The sequence below is a fragment of the Lagopus leucura genome, unplaced genomic scaffold (assembly GCF_019238085.1).
Source record: "Lagopus leucura isolate 7727_CA_CO unplaced genomic scaffold, USGS_WTPT01 Super-Scaffold_100009, whole genome shotgun sequence".
Lineage (NCBI taxonomy): Eukaryota > Metazoa > Chordata > Aves > Galliformes > Phasianidae > Lagopus > Lagopus leucura.
In genome coordinates, this window is record NW_024962266.1 from 8,681,286 (window position 1) to 8,707,153 (window position 25,868).

Here is a 25,868-nt window from a genome sequence, read left to right on the forward strand (position 1 = left end):
GATTATTTTTTTTCCCCCTCTATACAGAAATTCCATCTGCTTGAGAACGTTTCCTCTCAAAACCAATGCATTTACAAGGTTAGTGCTAGTTTTGGTGACTCAGTATTTTCTTTAAAAAGAACACCACAGTATTTCAGTCAAAAACCATAATCAGCATGAACTCAAATGGCACAGATTCCTAAGCCCTTGGCTGCATGGCAGCCTGCGTGCAGCTCTGGGGCAAAATTTGAGCGCTGCAGCAGTGACCAGCAAAAAGCCCTTGAAGCAGGAAGGCAGCATTAAAGCCATCCATTAAGCAGTGTTTATATTTACCGTGAGGTGAATTACAAAACTCCTTGTTTTGTGTTTGAAATTTGAGGGCCTAGGAAAGCCATCTGGGAATGGTACCTCAGACACAAGCTGTTATAACAGTAGCAAAATTCATGGCTGCATCTTACCTGTTGGAGCCCTTCTTCTCCTACTTCCCCAGGAATCAGCACAGCAGAGGCAGTGGGATGCCCACGACTCACAGCCTTTCCTGTTTCTTCTCACTGGAGCAGTCCTGCAGAAGGACAATATAGATTTATTCAAAGGAGACAGCATGGAAGCAGACCTTGATGCATGTGACAGAGCTGGAGGCATCCCAGTGTAATTAATGAGCAGTGAAACAAGTAGTTATTTATGTTGCACATTTCTAATGAACGGGAATTAGTCATGTCTTTAATTCTTAGGTGGCTATTTATGCTGCTTATCTGATATCTGAAAGGAAACTGTACTGAATATTTTCTACTCCAAGGAGGATTGGGTGGCTAAAACAAGATCTAACTTGTGCTTTTGGCAAAACATTAGGAAACTAGTTTCCAATTTTGGAAGTGTCTGGATGTAGTTTTCCATATTTTTTGCTTTCTTTGAGTTTTCCTGACTTCAGTCAGGAGGTGAAATGCCAGAAATACCCAGGGACAACATATCTAACAAGACCGCTCCCCCATGGGCGTAGCAGCCCGCCGGGTGTTTTTCCAAACCACCCCTGAACTCTGAACCTCCAAATCATTCACAGATCTCTTCCACTGGGAGATGAAACCACATTGCTGCATGGCTGCAGGAAGGAGCGTGGTGGGGAGCCGTGAGGAAAGCTGTGTTTTCCATTGCCTTCCTGAGCTGGGATGAGTGGTGGCCACACTCACTGCATCAACCTCTGCTCGTGCTGGATGCTGTGAGGGATATGCACTGAGCAACATTAATTCTGTGGTCACCCAGAGCGTGAGCACTGCCCTGTTTCTGCTTCAGCTGAAGCCTGAATGGAGCTGGGCTGGGAGAGGCCTCCATTTCCCATTACACGATGGTATTTTCTATTAGACACTAAAGCCCTCTGTCCCTGATGATAAGCTGGTTTTTATTATGAAATATAACAGTTGTATTTTACACGGCTCTTCTGTGCAATGCAATTTACAGAGTTCTTCTGGTGGCTCTGTCATTGACAGGGTGCCCTTTAAAGCAGGACTTGTAGCACACCGAAATTTTCATGATTCTAAACTAGCAGAAAAAGAAATATTTCGATGGCTGACAATTCCAGTTAGGTAACTATTATTGAAGTGTGTACAAGATTGCATGTCAAAACATTTTTATTGTTAGCTGGTAGGGATCACACTGACTGACAGCAGCAGTTTAACAACTGAACCACAGCGCAGTTTGTTATTGTACCTGTTTCTCCATAGAACAGCTCTATATTTTAGCAGCTGCTATCATTTTTAAGTTACAAAGCCTGTTCCCTCTCTCCCACTTTCAGTGCCTTTACCAAGTTGGTACGAGTGAGTAATAAAAGGAATTTAAAGTGCTTTAATTTTGTTTTGTTATATGGCATTACATTACCATAGCCTCTTAATAACATAACAAATATATACAGGAAATACAGCTGAAGTGAGTACAGAATCATTGAGAGGAGGAGGGGACGTTAGGTCAGGTTGGTGGGGGCTGGTTGTAGTGGCTTTTTTCCTTTCTTTGGGGAGCAGGGGGCTGAGGGGGGCAGAGGGTGGTTAAGATCCAATTGTGCTCCTATAGTTATGCAGTTGAGACACTCCAAACAGAGAACTAAGTGGAAAGCAGAGTTCTGCATCAAGCTGAGATATTAAAAGGAAAACCACTTAACAGAGCAGAAGGGAGACAGTCAACTTACAGCAGCACAGTAGTTTTTCTCACAAAAAAGTTGCTCTTAAATCCCCCGGGCATTACTCACACATGACTTACGCTGCACAAGCAGCCCGCAGGCGCACTCCGCTAGGTGGCGGGGCAGGCGCTGCCTGCTGGCTTCCCTCAGCTGCTGCCTATGCCTGTAGCAGAGTTCTGTATTATGCGTGTGCTCAAAATTCGTGATTTGATTGTCATCCTTATATTAAAATATTACCTGCAATCACACAGCCGTCCTGAAAAATCCCAACTTCTTTGCTTTGAGATTTTGTAAGCCATGTGTGTGGTTACTTACCAAAAAATCTTTCATATGACCACATCTCGAGGTGGAAGTTACTCCGATCTGCTGCTATGGGCTGCTATAGCATCTGTATATTTATCTTACTATTTTAAACCCCCCCCCAAAAAAGTTGTTTTTAATGTTCTTACAGTCTACCTCAGCACAAATATCACAAATAATCACAAAAACTGCAAAGGGGAATGTTTGAAAGCTACAGAAAAGTTTGGGACTGGAAATTTCTGTTTAGCTGGGTGTAGTTGTACTTATTCAAGCAGAATGCTTTCACAGGCAGTGATGCTGACTATGCTGCCAGCATTGTGCCCATGCCGGTTCTTGCTTTGTCTGTTCACACAGATAACTGGGTGCACTGTGGCCGTGACACATGGCTGAGCTGCACTGCTGGGCTCACCTGAACGTGTTCCCACATGCAGTGCCCTGCTGGCACTCTCACACAGTGTCTGCCTTTCACCCAACATCGTACTTCAACACCATGGCATGGCTGCAGCAGCTGTTGCTGGAGGACAAATACGGACAGGAAATGGAAAGGAGGTGGTGAGCAGAAAAGTAAAGCGGTCTCAAATAAGGAAGCCCTTTATTTTCCATTTGTCTTTGAAGACTGGTGAATGTGCACCAACTTACTTGCATAGCTTCCACACGAAGGAACTGACTGTTTTGAAAAGGAATGCAAAGATTCACACTTGGGCAGAGAGATTTCAAAGCAGTGAAACTGCTTGGCTCTTAAAAATGTTTTTTAAAAGCAACACTAAAAAATATAATAGGTAGCAGCACAGATAAGACAGCATTAATGAGTACAGTCCTTGCTGGTAAACCACTGCTGTGCTTTTGAAGTAAAAATGTCAAACTGTTTTTGTTTGTTTGCTAGGAGTCCATCTCTAGCTTCCTCTTATTTTCATTTGAATGGGATTTGGACTCTGCCTGTCACTGTGAAGTAGATTGGAGAAGAGTACTGTCAACACAGATGAAGATTCAGTTTGAATAAAATTAAAATAATTAAGTTCTGTTCAACATCAGTTTGGTTCTGCTTGAGTTGCCAAGACTCCTTACACAATTTGGGATGGGAGTTGGGCTTTTTTTTGGTAGATTGTGATTTCCTTGGTTGGAATGCTATGTCCAAAACCACCAACCAGGAGAATGAAGGTCTTCCACCCAAGGGTAACGTCTGTTATCTCCAACATTTGGGATATTGTGTCCAAAACAGGAGATATCAGCTTTGGAGGAACGTGATTTCAGAGTATTAAGCAGTTCCAAAGACCACTTGGATTTGATCTCCAAATGCCTGAGATAAATACAAGCCTTGAAAATGACCCTCGACACCCTGGGACCTTTTCTGTGGAAAAAGCTGAAGCACCCAGAGGTGTATCCTTGACTGTGCTGCTGAGTCAGTTAATTACAGTGCTCTAAATGAAAAGAAGCTTTGGTTAATGTAGGAGAAGAAAAAATAGTACTAAGGTTGACAGTTTGTGAACACATATGCTAAACATACGCATATTCCTATACAGCAGGGAAAGGAGTTAGAGGAGAGCAATTTTATATCCTAGTGCCTATTACCTGGACAGAGCAAGGAGCTGAGGAGACATGCAGGAGCAGCCCACAGCTCTGCAGCGTTGGTCATGCTGCCAGCAGCCTGCTGGTACAGCCACGCCACACTGATATGCTACTGCAGCCCAGCAGGCTGCCAGGGAACTGCTGTGGGAGCTGGCTGGGGCAGCGACAGAGCCCAGCCAGTTCCCTGCCATCTGTAGCAAGCTCAGCAACACATTGAAGCTGGCTGAACTTACACCTTGGGGTGGTTCAGTGTCACGTGCTCAGAAACAAGAAGCTTTGCTAGACTGTCCCAGCAGCACAGAAATGCCATATGGATCTGGTAGAAGTGTGAATTTTGTCTCAATTACAGATAATCCTAGCACTGTGCAAGCAAACACCTTAATGAAAGGTAGGGACAATACATTTCTTGGCCTTGTTTAGGCATCAGCATTAGGGTTTTCATGGAAAAATGCTTCACAGAAACAAAGACAGGATTTAGCTTTTCCTACCTCTCTTCATTTCAAAATTTTCATTCCTTATCTTGCATAAGTTCACTGAACAGTCACTGTGGCTCATCTACTGTATAAATGCTTGCAGATCACACTGTGCTGTGGGATGTTTTTTCACAGCATTTAGAATGTGCAGCTGCATATGGGAATGTAGGAGGGGTCAGCATTGATGGGGTTCACATTTAGCACTGCCTACTGGAATCCCAAAACTAAAAATGAGCCAGAGGAGAACAGCAGCACTTTGCCTTCCATTCACTTATGGTCAACAAGCAATTCCAAAGATCTACGTCTGATTTCACAATTCTACACAAGCACCCTTGCAAATCTCTTTCAATCCACAGCAATAAATATGTAGGCACCTGATGATTGGACTGAGATCTGAAATGAACATTTACTTTGGTCCATGAGGAATGTACCAACTATCTATAAGCAGTAACCTAATCAAAACTATCCATGGATTTGAAAAATTCTGTTTGAAGAGAACAATCAGAAGACGTATAAGCATTCTTAAGTTTTTCTACCTCTCACTGATTTCAGTACAGACAGTCAAATTGAAGTCAGATTGTAAATGCTTGTCCTTATTGAATTATTGCCACAGACACTAATGTGCCATAAGTATTTAACAGTAAATAGACGTAGCATTAGGAGCACGAATTTGGAACCAACACAATTTATACGAAACCTACGGCAACTTTGTGATCACAGTTAACAAATCCAGAATTTTCACCAGCAAGACAGACACCCAGGTCACTCAGCTGCTGTGGCTGGTTTGTTTGCGATTTGCCTTGTGAATGCAGATTACAGCCACAACACTCAGTAGTCACGTAAGTGATAACTTCTGGGATAAGGTGTTCATCAGATGATAGACTGAAACCACATAAGAAGCCTCAATCTTTTAGTCAAAAAGCAATTTTGTACTTTTTTTCTAAGGGCTGAGTTCTGCATGAAGTTCTTGACTAAGAATAGCTCACCCTGCCTGTCCAACCCACGGGCTGCAGCAGTGCTGTGAGTGGCCCCATACAACCATCCCCACACAGCTCTGCCACTCACCCGCTGACCCCAGGCACTCCCTGCTATTCCATCCATGCAGTACTGTTATCCCATATCCCTGAAAACATATTGGGCAAATTCATCTTTTTTTTTTTTTTTTTTCCAAATGTCACAGATATTTTCCCTGTTATTTAGATAGAGAATAACAGACACACACTGATGTGGATGTGGCTGTCTGCATCGCTTCTGAATACCTCAAGCAGCACACCATAGGGTTATGCATATGCCAGTCCTTACAATCTTTTTTTATTTTTGAGTGCAACATGAATTTGGGTGTAATCAAACTATGATGTGGTCCCCTTGCAGTCAGAGGAGAAAGATTAAATATGGCTGTATAAGCCAGCACTGATCCACTGAGAAGTGGGCAGTCTGGACCACAGGTAAGTGTGATGTCAGTTTCCATGCTATGAGTAATTATGTAATGTGCCCCCCCCACACACGGAGGTTACCCATAGTGTCCAGAGCTGCTAGCACTGGATTTAGCTTAAAATCCAGGTTTAGCTCCTCTTAGAATGGGATCCAAACTTGTATTTCATATCAAAGCATGTAATCCCATAACAATTCTAGCTGTATGGAACAAATGAACAAATGAATTTAATGTTAGTGGTTAAGAAAAAAAAAATTAATTTAGTGGACTGTTGTTTCACCTCCACAGGAAATACTTATCTTGTGATTGTGCTAGTACATGCTCCTGATCCTGATTCTACAAGGTTGCAGTGTAGACTGTGGGTCTTAGAAAGCCAATCTCCAGTCAAAGGGTCCCATCATTGATTTAACATTTAACAAGAAAAGGACATTTGTCAGAAGGTCACGCAGCCACACTTGCCCCTTCTAGATACAAGAAGTGAATGCTGTATTAACAGCTCAACATATTTTCAGGTATCTTTAATCTCTTTCCTTGCACTCTGTTCTTCTATTGGGCAGTCAACTGAAGTCAGACTCGCCTCACTGGCCCAGAAGAGCAGCCGGCACTTAGAGGCAGAAAAAAATCCACACCTTCACACTGCTGACCTTATTGTTCTACAGACTGTTGATTGCAAGTCATCAAGTTTCAGCAGTTCAGACAGATCAACCTCTGGAAAAGAGAAGCAAAAAGAAGGAATTAACCTTCTTATATATACAGGATGAGGACACTACCTCAACTGACTGACAAATGCCACTCAATTTTGCATCATATGAATGTGCTGGGGCTGTAGGGCAGCACTAATTAGCACTTGCTATTTGATTGCTGTGGGCAATGGAGAAGGGAAAGCAATGGGGGCAGGTGGAGCCCATGGAGGTGGGATGAGGCTACCCTGGACAGACACCATCCCAGGCTTAAATGTCCCTCCTTACAGGGGCAGGTGCCCAACAATTTGCTCAGCTCCAGCGCAGAGCAGAGGGAGCTGTTCTGAAAATTTTAAATGAAGAAGAAAAATAACATTTGGCTAGAAGAAGGAATTTGCAAAATTTCATAAACACATCATGGGGATTTATTTAAATACTCTTTCAAAACTTGCATAACAAGGAAGTAGATGCAGATAATTTTTATGCATCTCACCAACACTACAAATAAGACCCATTTTTCAATCACAGTATTGAAAATATGTTTCCTCCCTTGAGTTACACGTAGTCAAGATTGTCACAAGGGGATTTTTTAAAGAATTCGTTAAGCTGAGAATATTTAAGTTAACTTTCAGAAGATCTGTCTACATTTCACTGTTTTAAGTCTCCTTTCATAATTATGTTTAATGCAATCTCTGCAAAACAAATAAGATCACTCATTTCGCATAGGCATTCACCCACTGCAATGAGCTCAAACAAAGACAACGGCAGAGATAAACAGCTGAGAGTGTACAGCCATGTCCTTCAGCCAAGCAAACCCCCAGTTTTTTTTGTTGGTCCTTTACAGTTCATCATTCAGAACTGTCACATTTCTCACCTCACAGAAAGAAAAGTCCCACTGGAGGACATCTAGCAGAGCTTTCTCCCCCTCACTAGCAGCCTTCTGCTATGCACACAAGCCACAGCTTAATGCAGATGCAAACATTTCTAACAGCTTTTCCTTAAAGTACCTGCTTGTCACTGGCTTGGCTATTTTTGATGTTGTTATACTTTTGAAATGAAACTTGAAATTCCACCTTTCATTCAAAAGGGGGTCGAAATTCCCTAGGAAATTGCTTCAGATTCTTTAGGAATGTTTGCATTTTCAAAAGAGTCAAAGAAACTAAACGTCTACGCTATATGTCTAAGTTACGTGTAATTTAACAAGGGTTGGATTAACAACAGAAATAATTCAGAAAAGTATATGCTTGTGATTTAATTATTCAATTATTCCCTTCTACTATTCTTAATAAATATTTAAATATTGCAGACAGCAAGATAAGTGAAACATCAACACAGTGCAACATGGCACTGATTCAGGATGCACCATTGGATACTGGACTCGTCAGGCCTTTAGGACGCAAGCTAGTCAGTGAACATCAAGTATACTTTTTGATGAACTATTTGCAAATGAGATGTATTCCAAATGTTTGCTCATTTAATTAGAACATAAAAGATGATTTCCTTGGCTGGACCTTGCTTCTGACCCTTCTTGCCTCTGTGTGGTTTGTACGATTCTTGGCTAATGAGATATAGGATATGTACTAAACATTTACACATTAAAGGCATCCTTCATTCAGCATGAAGGTGTTGATACATCAAGGATACCTCAAACATGCTGAGATTCCAGCAACTTGTCAGACAAATTAGCACCTTACCAATCGGGGGTAAAATTGAGTTTCACATTTCTCCCTGGTGGGAAGAAAAAAATCAAAAATCACTGTAGTTTAATACTTTCTTTGTAAATATGAACACAGAAAGCCTTATAACCTCTGTAGTGTAAATTATAGCCCTCACTGACTATCTGATTTTTAATTCATTGGTTTTAAATGATCCTAAGCAGTTTACAGCAAATCTATTGTGTCATATCTCTCTTAGGGCAGACATTTTTCTTCTATTAAGTCTCTCTCTTTTACAAATATTTAAACTCCATATCTATATATATCAAAATGGAAGGAAATCAAAGTCTTAAATTTGTATGTTCCATTAACATTAACTACCAGCCGCTTTTAACTCAAACTCTAAGGGATATGTGGAATTAAAGGACTGTATAGCAATGAAACTACGATGGTTTAATTTTTTTTTAAGCTGACTAGTCCTGAAAATTAGTGGATAAAGATTAGGGTTAGGACTAATGCATAAAGATGCAGATTGCTGGCACCATGCATGAGACATGCAGAACGCCAGAAAGACCTACTACCTGGAAATCCAGCCTAGTAAAGCATCCCAATAGACTGAGAGTAAGGGTAAAGTCAGCCATAGGTGCTGTAGACACTACAGCATGAACCAGTGACCACCCAGTGCCTCTGAATCACCAGACATTACACAGCATGGACTGAGGACGCTACAACACATGCTGCTACTTACTCAAGATTTGAGGAGAAGCTTACTATCATAAACCTCAAAGATAGGAATTATTTAGGCATCCAATAGCTTTCTGCAACTTACATAGCTGAAACATTTACCTCACTGTGAACTCATCACAAAAACACACATTTTCCAAAATTGTGAGGTCAGCAAATGAAATCAACTTGTAACCTGTGCAGGAGGAGGCGTGAGCTTTCTATGGAGACCAGGTGTGTACCCACAAGTCATTCCTTACTTTCCCCTTGCCAACTTCCTCATTCTCAAATTCAGTTATGTTTTTTTTTAAATATAGAAAAGAAAGAAGTAGAAAATCTTCCCAGTTGCAGATACTTGAAACTCGTTCAAAAATTTAGTAATTATCATCATACTAATGGATTTTGTCATCAGCCTCTCTCTCTTTATCAATAAACCCTAGTATCTAAACAAAACACACATCCATCCCTGTTCCACAAGGACTGTGACTGTGATCCCACATCCTAACTTCTTATCCGGAGAAAACTGAAGATTAATTTTGTTATGCTATATATATTTGTTCATGCTATATATTTGCATGGAACTCTAGAGCAAGGCTCCTTCTCAGTAACATACACTACGTATATTAAAACACTTGCACACTTTTTCGCCTTAAGATAAAAAATATCTGACAGATAGCACATTTTTAAATGCTTAAGAGAGAAAGAAATACTGACTCCCATGCATAGAGTGCGGTTAAAAAGAACTGATTTAGAGACAAGATAGTGAATCTGTAACTAAGTGTCTTAGCATTTGACTAAAACAATAATGGCCAGCACTAATTGCATGTGGTCTGTTGCACAGCTACTGGAATCAAATAGTAAAGAGGATCACAGTTCCTTATTAGTTAGGACCACCTACAGTGATGGAAAGCCTGAATGATCAAAGAGAAGACATTTTTATGCTGCAAATGTTGATATACTCTTGAGCTTTCCAGCACAATTTAAGATCCGGTATGAGCACTTGACACACTAACATAACACACTGGGCAGCGCAACACATGTGATAATAGACTACACAAGCTTCACTTGCTTGAAAAAGAAGTGAATAATATTCAGTACTATTTTCTTGTTCCCTATTGCATTGCAGAATAGTTCTCTATTATTACCAGAGTGGAATGACTTATTTTCTCCTACTTGAATCAAACCTAGACTAGCTTTTGTTCCTTACACTGTATCATGAGAGATCCCATCACTGCTATCCAGTGATCACTGGATAGATGATGTAAAAAAACAGGCATTATTTATTTGTAGAAATACAAAGTAATCCAGTGTGATTACTTATCATTTGTAACTTGGTCATCCAGGACTATAGACTTGTTTCTGTCTTGGCTGAGTAGCTGAAATGTTTGGCAGAGAATAATTAATGTTATTCGAGTGACTATAATTACTAAGAGAGATTATCATTTTTAAATTTATAACTGCACTTTGTTTATTGTTGTTCAGTCTCCTGCCTTCAGTAGATCATGATGTTTGGTGCTGTAATTAAACAAAATCTACTCTGTGTTATACAGAAGAACTTTATGGTTCAAGTGAAAGGTGTTGAAAAGAAAACATGAATATTAAATTCTATTTTTACAAGATATCATCTGTCACTAAAAATCTACCATTAAATCATAGCGGGAACCTAAGAGAGCTTTCATTTAATATAACAGACGTAAGAAGACAGACAGATAACAGTGCTTCCAATAAGAGCAAGTTTTACTGAGCAAAGAGTATAGCAGTTGACTTTGTTGCTGTAAGAGGTGTGGGAAGAAGGAAGATTGCATAACTGGCAGAAGAAATACTGATTTCGTTCTTGTATAATTATCCCACACACTGAGAATGGTTGCATACCTTCTGCTCTGCTTTGATGCATTTATTAGTGTGTGCTTATGGTCCAAACATATATACATTTCAGACACTGAACTAAACTCCATTCAAAGCAGTTTAGCATTTTTCTCTGAAAGCTCTTCAGAACTCTTGACTTGAACACCTCCAAATTCTTCAAAATCTACTCTGAACCAACCCCATGTTTAAGGTTCAGATCTCATTAGTTTAGGCTAGGAATGCTCTCTAATTACTAAGAGAGTTTTCTCAAGTTGCACTTTAGAAATTCATCTTTTTTTGTACGCTGTATTCATAAAAAGCTAAAAATTGTGGGGAAATTAGCATTGATGGATGTTTTCTTATCCTCCATCAGGAAATGATGTACTTGAAACTCATTACAGATCTTCATAGAAACTCTGCCGAATGTGCCTTGGGCTTTGTGCTGATCAGCACACACTGAGCTTACTGCATAATTCATCTCTCTTGTGTCACATTTAATGTATAACATGCATTTCCTGTTAATTATGAAAATAAAGATGCGTTCTTTCTTTTAGAAACATAATCATTAAATTACTACAGAAATTAAGAAACACAGAGATGTGTTTTACTCATTTTACATGAAATTTCTAAGTCAGTGCTATCTTTGGCTCTGAGAACTCAGCAAATGCACCTTGCTACTCCTTCACACATCAGGCAGAGCCTCCCTACTGAAGCCTCACAGAGATAGGTCAGTTAGAACCCTGACATCCTTATGGCCATCAGGGCTACCCTCCTAAATGGAGCTGTGGAGCCCATTAACTTTCTTTCTTACAAGGAGTTTTAAATGTTTTTACGTCTCTCAACATGGATATCAGTGAAACACTGGCAACCTGTAACTCATTTTCCTCATTCAAGGTTGAAGATTATTCACTAATGTTCTACTTCACTTCACCAATCCATCTTTGTAAGTCCGTTCAGCCTCCCTTAGCAAAAGAATGAAAAAACAAAAATCCTACCTTAGCATCATACCCACACCAATATTTATTTTTAAGTCACATTCTTCTGCCACCTCAAAAATTAGTAGAGTGTTGGAGCAAAGCAATACTATGAACCTGAAAATTCACCATTCTTCTTTGGTGCAATGATGGCGAAGGAGGAGGCTCATCAGAACTCCCTGGTTCATTCAGTTCCCATATTTCACCAATACACTGATTATTCTCCTCTGGAGGAAGAATCCTATGCTGGGATTATTTGCTTTGAGGCTGGTGAGGGAACTGGGTCGATATTACTTTCATAGTTTACACTAGCATCAGGTCAATTTGGGGTTTTTAGAGGTTTTTACTAACTACCAAGGCAAGGTTGAGTCAGATGCAACAGAATCACAGAATCAAAGATGCAGTAGATGTAGTATATAAATTCCAATTGTAATATTGTACTGCCTCTCTTGGAATATACTCAACTGTCACAACATGCAAATACCTACAACGTCATCTGCATTTTCTCATCACAGGTAGGAGTATCGTTTTTGGAAATGCAACCACATGTAGACTGAAGCTTACCTCAGATGCTGTGGCTCTGTATTTCTTGTTCAATGGGGCCCTAGGAAATGTATTACTCCTCACTGCTGAGGTGGACCCAGAGCTTTCCTAAAACGCCTCTTAAATATCACTGGTGTAAGCTGCCACTCCTTCCTTTAAGGGTAGCTGAAGAATGCTACTTCACGATGTTTAAAAGGTGAAGATGTAACCCTCAGTTAAATTAGGTAAGCAAATATGTAACAAATTATTAAAATAAAAAAATCATGAAATATTCTTTCATGAAATGCAGGGATTTACAGTCATCTGACAATAAATGCTTTTCCCCATCATTTTAGCATTTCACAACAGGGCAAATTTGTGGTGTTTTTTCAAGGTATTGAATCTTTTGTATATCTTAAATGAGATTTAAGAAATAATTCTTTGTATTTTTTCATCTCTAGCTCAGTTTTGGAGCGCGTTATCTTGGCACAGCCCATTTCGTAATTACATACTACACTTGTTACACATTTCTTGTATAAAGGTGCGGGTTTTTTTTTGCCATTAAAGAGATTTCTTTTAGCATTTCTTATCCATTGTTAGTTGGTTTACGACATTAGAAAAAAAGCTATAGAATAATTCAGACATATTCCAAGCTAGAAGTCCAGCTGTTCTAAACATTAATCATTTTTCCTTCCAAGCTTAAAACCTTGCACTGTTGCATTTTTCAACCTCAGATTTCTTTCACTCTTCAATGCAGTAAACAGTGGGACTGATATTTTTTAAAATGTATCTGTGCTGATCATTCGTCCTTTGAAGTACACTATCTGATTTGCCAGAATATCTTAGAGCTAAATTATTGACAGAAAGCCCTGACATAACATTTAGGACAAAAAAAAAAAAAAAAAAAAAAAAAAAAGTTATTATAATCAACTACATTATAATATTTTCAACTCATCTTACAGAAAAGTGGGATTTTTGCAGTTTTGATCCAAGAGATTCAGAAATCTGACAAATTAAATCAAATTAAAATGTACTCCTCCTTAGTTCTGCTGAAGAAAGACTCTACCAATACCTAAATTTAAAAGGAAAAGAAAATCTCCCCTCTCTGCAGTAACAGGCAGTTCTCCTGCCCCTGCCTTTTAATTTAAGAATTCCTGGCCTACATTACTCTAAAAGTCACATGTATATTGTAAATCTTCTACACAATGAATGCTTGATTGAGTTTTAGATACAAGATAGTAGAAATGGTCCTCAACATAATATTTCTTCAACACTGTACAAAATTTCTGTGCACTTCATGTGATTGAAAACAGACAAACTCAGGAGATCTATTCAGACCCCAAACAGCTCCATGCAAAAATGCTCCATTTTCCTAAGAATCCTTGCATTCTTTTGGCTCCAATTTAAATTTGCTATTAACAATTACTGAAATGAACAAAAACACACAATCTATTCTGAACCTATCTGAGGTTTACCTTCAGTCTTTCCATGGAAACAAATATCCGTAAGAATAATGGTGCTGGGTCAGACTGCAAGGGTAGATAGTTTAGAGCTGAGTCCAGAGCTGACCAGCAGTTGATCACCATGGGAAGTATCTATGAAAAGGTCTATTCTTGGGTCAAATGAACAAAGAATCAAAACTATCCCAACTACAAAAGACAGCTGACAATCATTTGCTTCACCTAACCAGAGAACGCTACTAAGACTCTTCATGCAAGTTTTCTGCTCAATTTGTTTTACAGATTTTTCTAAAAGAAGCATTTCCTCTGCCATTATGAAAAAAAATTGCCAAATTTTCCTGACTCATTATAGGGCACTTCTCCTTAATACACATATTGGCTTTCATAAGTTAGAAAACAGGTGGGCTTCAGTGTGAGTGCTTTGCAGAGCATGAAGTAAGGCAAACCTTCTCACAGATCACTAGCACCTCACCTTGAATTCAGAGACTCCTAAACGCAAATCCCAGCAGTTAATTTACTTGCTTTGCCTCCACATTAGGGTTACAATGCCTACATGCTTCTCTTTTGGAAAGAAGAAAATAACTTGGAGGAAGATCAGAGAAGGCAGCTTTGTTAGATATGGGAGTCCTTGCCTTGGCAAATGCTCTGTCCATCAGAAAAGCATTAAGCAAGTCTTTCAGAGCCATTTACTCAAGAGAGATGTACCAACAAAGGGCATTTTAAAAGAGTTGGATTAGAGGAATCCCAACTTCAGTATCATCATAATAAATAACCAGAATCTGATGCCTCTTCTGCCAGATTCGTTCTTCCTCTTGGAACAGCACGTCACTGTGCATCATGGAAATGAAACAGCAGATGTTTCCAAAGATAGAGCAAGATTCAGTGTGCTTGTCAGCTGTCTTCCTGGACTGCAGGCAGACACTGTAATTATAGGCAGAAAGCCACTTCTAAAATACCTTGCAAAATTTGGGAAGAGATCTAAAATTTTAAATAATGACAATATTCCAAATATTTGTAGCTGATATTTGAAAAGCAAACAGTGCAGGAGGTAATACCATTCCTCCAGTGAGTCCGTTCAGCTAAATCCCTATACAGAGTCCAGCTGAATGTCTGCAGAAGAATTTGACACTAACTTCTACGACAGTCATTCAGTGGGTGCGAGCTGATGAAAGATAGAGAGCTCTCAGAGTCAGAATCCTGTTGAAAACCCGTGGCAGCTTTAAAAGCAAAACCAGGTAATGGTTTCCAAAAACAAACAAAATATAACATGAACTTGATACTCCTTTCAATTTATGGTTAATCTTTAATGCATGGACCCACCCACAAAACAACACATAGTTGTTTTCATTGCATATCTTGATGGAACAGAGAAAGCATTTGGCAATATATGCACTTTCACTATGTTAGAAATAGCTAAGCAATTTGGAAATGGTGGACAGAATGTAAGAGCTTACTGCTTAGGACTATCTGTCTTCAGCTGTATCCTGTGTGTCAGATTATTGTTTGTTCAGTTAGGAGGTTTTCAGATTAAAGATGCACAGAGAATAAATGATTTCAATTAAGATAGATGGTGCAATTACAGGGAAAAGTAATGGTGGAATTACAAAGGGACTGAGCCTCACAGTTTGCACTGAAACAAAATGCAAGATTCTCGGGACTTCCAAAACATATGCCTTTTGGCTCCCCAAGTTACTTTTTTCACTAGCTCTGAAGTTAAATGAAAATCTCATTATTCCAATTCAAGGAAAGTAGCACTGTGAATTTTCAGCAGGGCAAGAGCCACCATGGGATATTGTTTACTGAATGACAGAGCATATTGAGATACTGTCACTATTGGGAATAGACTTCAGAGTGGTCTTGTGTAAAGGGTGAAAAGACAAGGCAAACCCAGGCTAGCTGTAACTGCAAGATGTCAATTTCTTATTGCCATTGTGTCATTTCTCAGACAGAGTATACTGCAAAATGGAATAATCTTTGGGACTCCCAGGATGACAAAGTTTCACTTGAACATAAAGAAAGCACATGCTATGCTGTGAAGGACCATAATCTCTTGTCATTTTCAAATATGCTTGCTCAAGTAGCCCCGTTTTACTAATGTTACACCTATTCCCTCTTTTTTGTAACAGTATTTATTAGATTTTAATTGCAATGTTGGAAACAGGAAAGGTTTTTGTTGTTCTTGGTTTTGTTGTCATCATCCCACAATCAAGATTTACCATTTATTTAAATGAGATGAGCCGGTATATTCAGTTCAGCTGCTAGATTGACTGTCACTGAGTTGTCAAATACCAGTTATGAATAGTATACAGAAGAAGAACAAGTTGACCTTGAACTCACTAAATGTTTTATGAATAGTTCCCATTTCCAGAAAAATATGAATATGTTTTCCAGATTTGCTCCTTTTGCTTTCCTTAAGGCTGTTCCCAGCAACAAATGCCTTTCATCTTACTGAGAGGCTTGTTACACAGAAGGTTTGGGAAGGGTAGAACAACATTTTAATGATGAATTTAATGCTTGTGGATCGTAAAGGATTGATTATATTGTAGGCTGAGTTCCTGGACCTCGCCAAAGGCTATGGAGAATATTGTAGCAATAATGCTAACATTACTTCCTAACAGTTGTCAAATTCAGTTTTATTATTTTCCATTATTGAAATGATTTGGTCTCGGCAACTATTCTATCTTCTCAATTAACATTTTTATTCTTAAGAAAATAAGAGTAGATAATGCTATTTCAACAGAATAAATGAAAGCAAATATAGTTTCCATCTATCTAGCTCACACAACCCTACACATTATTTCCAAACATCAGAACATGACCTTAGCGCCTCCAGCTGGTGCTGGAAACCAGGAATTCTCATGCATATGCCAGAGAAGATTGCAGGAAAATGGGGTGGTTTGTACTGTATGACCCAGGTCACAAGATTCAGTTTGTAAACAACAGAAGCACTCCAAATAGAATTAATTCAGGACACTTGTATTCAGCACTAGATTTTGATCAAACACTTCAGAAGTAAAAAATAGCCACTAATTTACTCTGCCATGAAATATATTGGTTCCTTTTCAAATACACTGGGTCCTTTTCAGAAGGTACTTTCAGCTCTTTCAGAATTTGTGGACAAAGTGGTTTCTAGCTAATATATATTTTTAAATGCTTTTTAGAAAGCCTCTTGCATAAGAGTTCATAGCAACAGCTTCTCCTACTGATTTAAGAGCACAATAAGGTTTCATAAGAAGGATATACTTGAGTTCATAGATTGCTTGTTTTTTGCTTTATACTTTATTCACCATAATCCTTACCTCCTCTTAGTAAACAAAAACAAAAACCAAAAAACAAAAACAACAACGAAACAGTAAAAATGGCAGTGCCACTATTGATCTCTACCCCAAAGCAGGTCCCCTTGATCTGGATTGAACCTGTCTCTGTCAGTAACAGTTTTTCGAGGAGACCGTGCTATTTAAAATGTTTCACAGGGCATCTAGTTATTTGTTCGTTTGTTAGGAATGATGGAAGAGACTATAATAGACAAGCAGCCTCAGCTGGCTGCTGGACGTAAGACTAGATCTAGTCATGTCACAAAGACAGAATATATTTCCTGTGCACTGTGGAAAATAGTTCTCTGAAACATCTTGACCCAAGACTTATTAAAAAAACTATTACTGATATAAATTGAAATTCAAAATGCACTTTGGAATTTCACCACAAACATTTTTTCTCTAATGCTGGTTTTGATGTTATGAACAGGAGGTGAGCGGTACAGGCTGCAGAACAGTATATGCATAGCAGTTATCCATTCTACACTTACATGATCAATTTTATAGCTGAATGTAAAAGGAAATATGTTTTCCTGCAGAGCACAACTCCTGTCATCTGTACCATATATTCAAGTACATTTGGGAAAAGGACAGAGACTCTCATTATAATCTTCTTTTATCTAATGAAAACTATCTTTGTAGTTTTTAAGGCACTTCATCTAAAGGATAGCTTTGATGTACACAAATAGTAGAAAAGAATGTGAGGTGCCAAGTGTAGTCCTGACTGTCCTGTGTCACTAGTAATATCAAGGATCACTAATGTCACTTAGAGAGGCATTCAGAGCGCTCATCCCACATAAGACGTGGTGAGAAGAAACCCTAGACCTGCTCCTTTTCTTCTGACACACTTACAAGACAAACACATGCACCATTAAAAATAACACAGCTCTGCTCTGATATGTTTCCCTCCCATGTGTCCAACTTAAAAATATGCCTCAGTTCACAGTGTTATGCTTATTAAGATATAATATTACCGTTCTGCTATGAGCCACTTCAGAGGACAAAGCCAAACATTTTCTCTGTAAAGTCTGAAAGTTCCACAAAAGACCCTAAACATTTTATTGTCTTTAATGATCAGAAATAGTCAGCAGATGTGATCAACAAGTAACTTTTCCAAAACTCTCTAAATACCAAGCACAGTTTTTGCCCTAACCTTTATATCCTTTTTTTCCAGAAATGTACATAGATGACTGGTCCAAACTAGATTTGATTACAAAAGATGCCAGGATTTACTCAAAAACAGACATCTAGTATTGTGTTTAAATATGGCTGACACGTGTTTTATGGAAATCATAGAATAACCAAGGTTGGAAAAGACCTCTAAGATTATCCAGTCCAGCTGTCCACCTATGACCAATATTTCTCACTAAACCACTTCCCTCAGTACAGCATCTAAACATTCCTTGAACGCCTCCAGGTCGGTGACTTCACCACCTCCCTTGGCAGCCAGTTCCAGTGCCTGACTACTAAAAAAATTATCTGGTTTTATAAAGGATTAAGTTGTCTCCAAAGTGTACACAAAGTTACACATTAGAATATGTGTGTTCCTCATTTTATTTCTGAGTTATAAAAAACCCTGCGTACCAGATAGCCATCATATGGACATATGAAGACCTGGCAGTCTGGAACCTTTCTCCTCACTTTTAGGTGAACCATTCCTACTCTTAATTGTTCTTAATTAACCTGTATCTAGAGAAGTTGAAAAATATAAAATACATGAAGTTTGAGCAAAGTCTAGAGAATCGGAGAGATAATGGAAGGCAGAAGATATGGAAAAATGTTATTTTCTACTACTTACTGGTAAAAGTCCTGATAAGGTGGATGTTTGTTTACATTCCTCAGACATCCCCTCTTGTCTAACATTGTGAGTATTCAGTAAACACAAGCAGTGATATGACAGGCACCTATTCAGCTTTCTAATTATGTAAGTACAAATATCTACAATTTGCTTTTCAGCAATTTCTAACAGTAGAATTGAATCTGATAAGAAAGGGAAAAGGTGAATTTTTATACAGTAATTCCCTTAGGAAGCAGGGAAGTAGAATTAAGCAGAAATGTTTGTGATTTTTAAGGCAAATCGACTGTCAATTTGAAAGAAATCTATAAAAACAAGTGATTAATAGAGACGGAAGTGATTTTTCTTTTTCCTCAGAGCAATTAAAACTTTGGGTTTTTGTGGTTGCTTTTTTTTTTTTTTTTTTTTTTTTGTTTTCTTAGCAGACAGTAAAAAAAAAACCAACAAACTTTCATATCAAAGATTCTGTTTTCATATAACTGAAATGAATGCATGAGGCAGCTTCTAAGTCAAATCCCGGAACGGATTAAGAGCATTTTCTAGTCAAAAATGAGGAGAAATGAAACCAGGATCTTGGTGTGCCCTCTTCCCTCTTGTACTGATGGTTCCTTGGCACACTGATATACGTGCACCCACAGCTGCCTATCCCAGTTGGCCCACAATGGCTGCCTTGACACAAAGATTCACTTGGCAGGTGTTTACTTGCATCACCTTCAGGACCCCAGTGAGTTACCTTGACTGAAAGTCAAGCCAAAAAGATTCAGTGTTTGCCCCCTTCAGGTCCTGTTCTGTCTCCTCAGCAGCAAACTACTCCATTCAGATCAAAAATCAATTTAGTTGCAAGGTCATATGGAAATACCTCACAGCACAAAAAACTTAAGTCTCTGTCTTTGTGGAGGTCTTTGGATAAGTAGGCAATTGACCACCTAAAAGCTCTGGCCATACTTTACATGCAAAGAACTTCATGTCCATCTCCTGTACAGTCAGTGCAATCAATCAAACTCAGGACAGTCTCTGCTGCCACTCCAGCTGTTTTTTTTTCTCACTGTGTTTCCTAGTGCAGTTCACTAGTAAACTACAACAATTTGTACTAGAAAATCTTGAATAACAACCTTCCCTTATCTATAGACAAAACAGTTCATATGATCCCAGCTGGGGGAAAAAAAAGAGTTCTGTTATTGAGGATTTTACCATTTGTATTGCTTGTATTGGTTGGAAGCTTGGTTTGCAGGGGGATGGCATTCTTCCTTCCCCCACATCCCTTTTGGTGAGTTGCCTTATTTCTTTATTTCCTAAATGATTTATGAACAACTGTGAGGACTTACGGTACTGCTCAATTATGATGGTTTGTCATAACATAATCACATAATGCATCACAGGCAAAGATTTAATTGTATTCTAATTGGAGTCCTCATAGCCTTAAAAACATAAAGCAGAGGAGTTTGTTTCACTTGCAAATGTGGGCTACAGACATAATAAGTGGCCCTGTGATGAGTTATCATCAGGGGGAAGGCCTACCAGATGGCAGACATGAAACAGAAACGTTTTTTATTTCTGCAATCAATAAAAAAAAAAAGTGAGCTGGCAATCCTGCATGAAAAACTTTACACAGAACTTTTTCACAGAGATGAGAGACTTTTTCTTGGGACATACCACCTGGGAATTTGTGATCATTGTTCCTACCAACTTGTATAACTTTAACATCCCACCGAGCTGACACTTTGACACTAACAACTGTGCAGGGAGTAAAACAGATTTACAAGTGGCAGTGACCTTTTCATCAAGGGAAGTAAAGTAGACTTGAATCCACCATACCCCCGACTCACAGTCCTGACAACATCATTCAACATACGGTAGGAAAAGCACTTCAGCAAAAGTTTATGAAAGTGACATTGACACAGCACAGTACGATAAATTGATCCCAACACCATGCCATGAGTTTTAAGAAGCATCTCTTTTTTTTTTTTTCAGAGAGATTAGACATGTTTGCTGCTTGAATAATTTAGTGTCATTTGTTACTCAGAGATGACAAAATGCTGTGGTATCAGCACCTTTTTAGTTATGAACAGGTAATCATTTTGACCACCCTTCTAACTGTAAAAAAAAAAAAAATAAATAAAACAAATAAATAAATGGCAACAATTTATAACTGAATGTTCCTACCATCATTTCTTTCTTATCTTAGAGCCACATACTTCTGCGCTGCATGCACAGGCCTTATTCTCTACCTTGGATCTTGTTGCCCTAGCAACTAATAGCCAAGCTGGCATCAAAAAAAAAACAGAGGTAGCCTCTCTGATTTTTAAAGGAAATTGACTACTTTAAACCCAGTGAACGCCTGTTTTAATTGCACTGTTCATGGTTGTGAATCTCTCTCAGCATTTTTCAAGAGAAAATATCAGTGTAATTCAGCTCTGCAGTTTGCTGCATAGAAGCAGTAAAGCAAAACTTCTCCTGCTGGAAACTTCAAGCGTAGATGATTTATTTTTAGGTATCTAAAAGCCAAAAATTAGGTCTGCATTTGCTCATTCAAACTCTTTGTAATTTCTTTATGATATAAAGGCTATGATTTTAAGTTTCTGTAAGAGTAGGAATAGTTTACTTAGAAGCATTGCACAACTACAACTTATAAGGGTACTTTACCTCAAGAAGAAAATTGTTGGACAAATTTATGGTAAAGCAAATTTTCCCTATCGATCAAGCCCTAGAGGGGCATTAACAACACTTAAAGGAACAAACTGTAGAAGATGGAATAACTGACACGTATAAAAACTCAACAAGAGAGCCAAGAAGTGCTAGTAGGAAATGGAACACTTTAACATTACATCCTGGTCATACCAAGGTCCATTGGCCATGTACTCATTCCAGATAATTAATTTACAACACATTAAACCTCTGTGTGAAGAAGGAAGTTATGCATCAGTTGTGTAGGAATATAAAGTGTTATTGATTTAAGATTTCTACTGTATCCTGCAGTGACAGAAAGAAACAATCTAGTTGCATTTTAAAGACAAAAAAACCTTTTCTGAAGGACACGTTTGCTAAATAAGTGCACTTTACACTACATTTAACTGAAGTATTGTTGACATCCTAAAATAAGCATTGTTAAGAAAGAAACCTTCAGCATAATTAGGAGATCGTGGCATGACTGGATAGCATTGGCATTCGCTCTAAAAATCAAATGCTTGGAGGTGATAATGCTCTCTTTTACAGTAACAGTTTAAAATAGAAAAACACATTGACAAATATTATTTAATGAATAAAATATGAGTGATCCAATAGCATTAATACACTACAATACCTAGCAAGAGTCACACGCCTTTTCCTCACGGGGGCATTTTGCATGTAACATGTAAGGGAAGGAAATAGTTGCAGACTGGAGAAGTTCTAAGACATGAACATCATGGCCAGTTCCCTTCATAGAGTCTTTTTCTGCAATTAGATGACAATTTTCATATCACAACTCAGAAAATTCAAATTTAAAAGCTGGTTAGCATTTCTCACTGCAGTTCAGCTTCTCAGGACCATGGGACAAAGAGAATGTCTGCCCCGCATTACTCACAGCTTTCAGCAAAGATCTACTAACAAGATCATTTAAGACTTGCAGCAGTTAGAAAGAGATTTCAATCTGCCTATATGCAATACACTCCCAATTGCAAGAATTCCATTTCAAGTAAGCAATAACGGCAGAGAAAACATAAAGGTATCCATAATTGAACTCAGGCTGAACTACACTGATCTCACAATAGAGAGGGAAGTGTTAACATTCTGGTAGAAAGTTAGATCGTGTCTGGGATTCGGTACAAAATACCCAGAAAGAGGCTGTGAAAGATCTAAAACGAAGCCTAGAATTCTGCAAGGGGAAATTACTCTAGCAATATAGGAACACTGAAAAGAAAACATTACAATAGCTAGTCGAAGTACTACAAAACTCTTAGCAAAGTGTAAAATTCTGGACTATAAAAACAGGAGAGTGCACAAATTCTACAAATGAACTCATGCATAGAGGCACGTAATGTGAACGAAGAAGATCCCTAGCATGTAGAAGATTTAAGAATTGCCATTTACAGTTCGCTGCAAGAGACTGTGTGCGCTGGCAAGCATACACAGTACGAGCAAAGTAAATGACAACACAAGATCCTTTTGTAGAAATCTAGCACAAAGCCTCAGTACGTGAAGAAGTGAAAGCCATGAGTAGACAAAAAAATGGCAGCAACAGAGATACCAGAGCTGGAAGTCCACACATCAAGAGGGAAGCAACTCAGGAAAAAACTCATTAATTTTAAAAAACTTTTTTTTCTCCAGTTTTAAGCTTGACTATTTATGAAGAAATGTGTGGTGGTTTCTCTCAATGCTACAGTCAAAACTGAAGTCAAGTGCATTATTCATCATGGGTACTAATAAAAAATTTAATGTCAGTGCTCTCCAAGAGTGAAGGGAGCCTTTGGCCTCAGTCTACATCTGTGAAAAGTTATATATCTTATTTATGGAAAGCTTATGTTAACTGAAACTGTCTATAAACTACTTACTGCCATTCCCAATAGGAATCTGATAAGCATCTTTATCTTACTGCCTCCTGAAACTTCATAATTATTTCTTAACTAAGAATGGTTAATTTACAAAACAAATACAAATGTAAGTAAAATTTGTTGCCTGCACATGCATATTCTGGAGCCTTTGAGACACTGCACTGCATACAGTTTAGAGGACACATTTCTATATGATGTCTACCCATCCTTTAACCATTTCTGCTCTCAGCCTAGGACTACAAATAACAGAGGAATATTAGGGTATTAGCCTAGGTTGGTGCACTCTCCACTTTCCTGTGAGAACTCTGTATAAAGGTCTTTCAGTTAGGCCAAAGAGCACTTGTAAGTCCATTTTCATAAGGGACAATGACCACAGATTCCCAAAACATCATATGGGTGACTAGCAGTAAGTTGCAGCTTTTGCTTGGTCTGACAGAGCCTTTCCACAAAGAACTGTACCTTTCCCTAATCTTAAACTCACACTGTCCAATCACTGTGACAGAAACAATTACAGCAATTAAAAGCCAGTATTGGCAGTTCCGTGGTGGGAAAAATTATCTATACCACATGCAGCTGTACACACAGCAATAAGACAGAAACCCCTGGTTAGTCATAAGAACAGAAAGGGCAACCCTTGTGAAAGATCCCTGCATTTTCTTAAAAATATCATTTTCAGTAAAACTGGTGCAGGCTAAAGGGGAATAAAGAGGCCATGTTACAGTAACTGCTGGTCCCAGAGTCGTGACTCTAACTCAACGACACAGGAAACTTACAGAAGTGTTGCCAGCCCAGGATAGCAACTTCTCAAGTAGGTGAAGCCATCACGCATTCTGCTCTGTGGACACTGAGACATCCACATCCGTTTTCTTCTTTAGCAACCAAATCATTATTCATCCTGAGAGAATATGATTCATTATGTAAGGGACTTTGATTTCAGTTAGATATTTTGCTTAAATCACCTATTTTTCTTCTTAAAAGTTCCAATATTTGGCATTAGAACTTGAAAAATAGCAGGCAACAATAATTATCATTTTTTAAAAGAATTCAAGTAAAATTTAACATCTCTGCATTCCTCTTTAAAACTGCAATGAAATGAGCACTTTTTGTTCCTTCTCATTCTTTAATAAAAATACCTTGTGTCTTTTGAGATCTCATCAGTCCATATAAACACACTACAATGTATACAGTACATTACAATGTAGGCTTCATTAAGTATCTGAAATGATGTTTCAGTATTTCCCTGGAACTAACTGTAGCACTGCATTTTGGAAAAACGCACATACACAACTCTTCCTTTTCTATCATTTTACAGTGAAAAAAAATATGAAAAATAAAAAGAGCATTCTTAATTCAGGTTATAGGTTCAAATGCACCAACCTTAACTATCTGCAGCTTTAACAGATAAAATGGACAAAGGACAGTAAGAAGAGCAAAATAGAGTGATTTCCTGTGGGGATGCTTTAGTCACTGCTGGTATCACCAGAAGAAGAGCATAGGCTGCCTTATATATCACCCATCTGACAACACTGCTTCCCCCATCTGTATCAGAGCTGCATGTCACTTAATAGCTTGCTCAATTATGAGAAAGTGTTAATAAGTAACCTGGGCACGTTCACTCTTCACTAAATTATAATCAAGACTTGATTCTAGATTTTCTGATTGTTTTTCTCACACGACACGTCAAACAGAGATTTCGTATTTTGTACACCTTTATGGATAATTACACTACTATGCTATTCCTGTTACTATCACATTTAAAGATCTGTTCTTCTTTTCTTTAACTTGTAAATCAAGATACAGTCTCACAAAATATTTTGTTCTTATGAAGTCCTTTTTGCCAATAATTATCAGCCTAATAAGAATTTGGAGATTTCCTTGGCAAACATGATAGCGTGTCAAAGAAGGTACTGATCAGTAACACCCAGACACAAATCGCTTACCTGCTGTTAGGGGTCGTGTTAGCTCCCTCATGCTTGCACACCTTCATTTGCTATATGCTATGGTAACCACTGCACATCTCACATCATAAGCTTCCACCACACCAAGCTGACTCACAGCAGCTGGACAATTGCATGTACCCTACAAGAAAAAAGTTCAGTAAAGAAACCTGGTCCAGGGAAACAGAGTGAGAGACCCAAGCTGTTAGCCAGGTAAGAGAATATACAACTACGGAAAAATATGTATATGACGCTTAATTATGGTTAAGAACAGTCTTAATGAAAATGAAAGTTGCAGTTTCAGTTAAATATAACCATGTTTTATTTCTGCTTATTCCCCAAGGTGTTTTCTTTCCCCACTTTTCACTGAGAACAAAAAATACCTATGTTACAATGTTAGGATTTTTACGTGATTAAACTTCAGTTTTACTATCCTTTACTGAGTGTTTCTTGTCACACTCACTATCATGGATCATGCGCATCTGAGTCATCAGACCAGGGACATTACTGATGTGCTGCT

The 25,868-nt window shown here is 38.4% G+C and overlaps 1 long non-coding RNA gene across 1 annotated transcript; it reads right to left on the reverse strand.

Annotated features, from left to right (window-relative positions):
- Positions 1-512: 512 nt before the first annotated feature.
- On the reverse strand, positions 513-24,212 carry LOC122181633. Its single transcript, XR_006179516.1, has 3 exons — positions 24,185-24,212; positions 6,559-6,622; positions 513-541 (listed from the first exon to the last, which is right to left on the reverse strand). It is a non-coding gene; the product is annotated as an uncharacterized LOC122181633 (long non-coding RNA).
- Between the last annotated feature and the right edge of the window lie 1,656 nt (positions 24,213-25,868).